The sequence below is a fragment of the Fopius arisanus genome, unplaced genomic scaffold, assembly GCF_000806365.1.
Source record: "Fopius arisanus strain USDA-PBARC FA_bdor unplaced genomic scaffold, ASM80636v1 scaffold00142, whole genome shotgun sequence".
NCBI classification, from domain to species: Eukaryota; Metazoa; Arthropoda; class Insecta; order Hymenoptera; family Braconidae; genus Fopius; species Fopius arisanus.
In genome coordinates, this window is record NW_011887881.1 from 59486 (window position 1) to 61219 (window position 1734).

Here is a 1734-nt window from a genome sequence, read left to right on the forward strand (position 1 = left end):
TCTGTGACCTTCGCGGGGGAATTAAAATATAATCACTCCCGGTGAAGTCACGAATAATTGTAATAAAGAAATAAAAGGATTTGTTGAGGGGAATTTATATGATATTTACGGGGGGACCTGAAATGAGAAAATAGGGGGGGGTGAACAATTACTCGGGTGGGATAGTAGTAGCAAATATTATCTATTTCAATAAATGGGACAAAAGTGTGACCTTATCTTAATAACTAAATATAAATATGATCGATTTCAATAAATGGAACAAAAGTGTGACCTTCTCTTAATAACTAATCAAGGGTGGGGGGGTAAGGCCAGCCAGCTTGCGACACACACACAATTAATATTAGAAAAACAAGGGGGTGATTCTATTTCTGCAGAAAGGGGGAGAAGTGAGGGGTCCTAATAAAAAAGGTAGCAATAATTAGGGGGCTTAAATTATAATAAACCGTAATTTCCGGGACAACCGAACTCAATCTTGAATAATTAGAACAATCGCATTTAGAGGCTCACCGTTGGGGGGGGTGGGGAGGGGGGAAATATTATTACAGGGGCTCAGGTAATACTTGTTGGGGTAAGAACGGAATACAGGGTACTCACGGGGATGGCGTCTATCCTAGTCCTTTGTCCACCGTCTCTCGAAATCCACGGGAAATTCCTCCGGCCAAATAATTCCTGTCCTCCTCGTCCTCACTCCTGGGTCTTTAATACAAATTCTCCCGAAACTCTCTCCAGAAACTCTCAAAAACTCTCCTCAATACTCTCTCCACAAATTCTCTTAAACCCTCCTCAATACTTTCTCCACAAATTCTCAAAAACGCTCCTCAATACTCTCTCCACACGACTCTTAACTCTCCGCAATATTTTCTCCACAAATTCTCTTAGCAATATTCTCACACTCTTATGACACGGTTACGCACGGGGCAGCTGTATTACGAGTGATGGCGTCACATCACTCGTGCTCGTTCTTCCCCGATTATCGGCGATAATCGGGGTCACTCGGGGACACTCGTCATCGGGTGTCCTCGTCCCCATTATTATTTGTGCCCGATTAACCGATATTCTTTTTCCCTCTTCCGGGTCACGTGGGCTGTGACGTAGGAGTGGTGGTTGTCGCTCGTCTCCCGTCACATGGGCTGTGACGTAGGGATGGTGGGTTTCGTTCTTCTCCGGTCACGTGGGCTGTGACGTAGGGATGGTGGATTTCCTTTCTCCGCGACGATGTTCTCCGCGTGAGCGTAGGGCTGGGGTACCGCGGGGTAAAGGGAAGGAGTCTATCGGGAGTGGGATGGCCAACGGTGGCAGGTTTGTATATTTCTCTTAAGTAATCCCTAACCTATTTATATTTAACTAAAACAAGTCATTATTAGGGGGCAGGGGAGGGCTAGAAAAAGTGCCTCGTCACACATCTTTTAAAATAAATTGCGAGTCATACCCTTTCGCATTATGAGCAATACATACTACTTTTTTATATGTCTTACCCATCGATGTAATATAATTAACAAAACAGCGCACAGGATCCGCCTGATCAAATACATTTTCCCGAGATTTACACACATCACAAGGGCTTGCGAGATTTTTTTCCATTCCCACAATATCGTCATCGTTCATGTCAGCACACCTGTCGCACACAGTTTGGGCGATGCAAAGGGTTGGTATATGGATGTTGACGTCATCAGTTCCTTCCATAGTGTCATCTTGTCTCGTCTCAAAGTCATAAAAAACAAACGCCACGCGTTT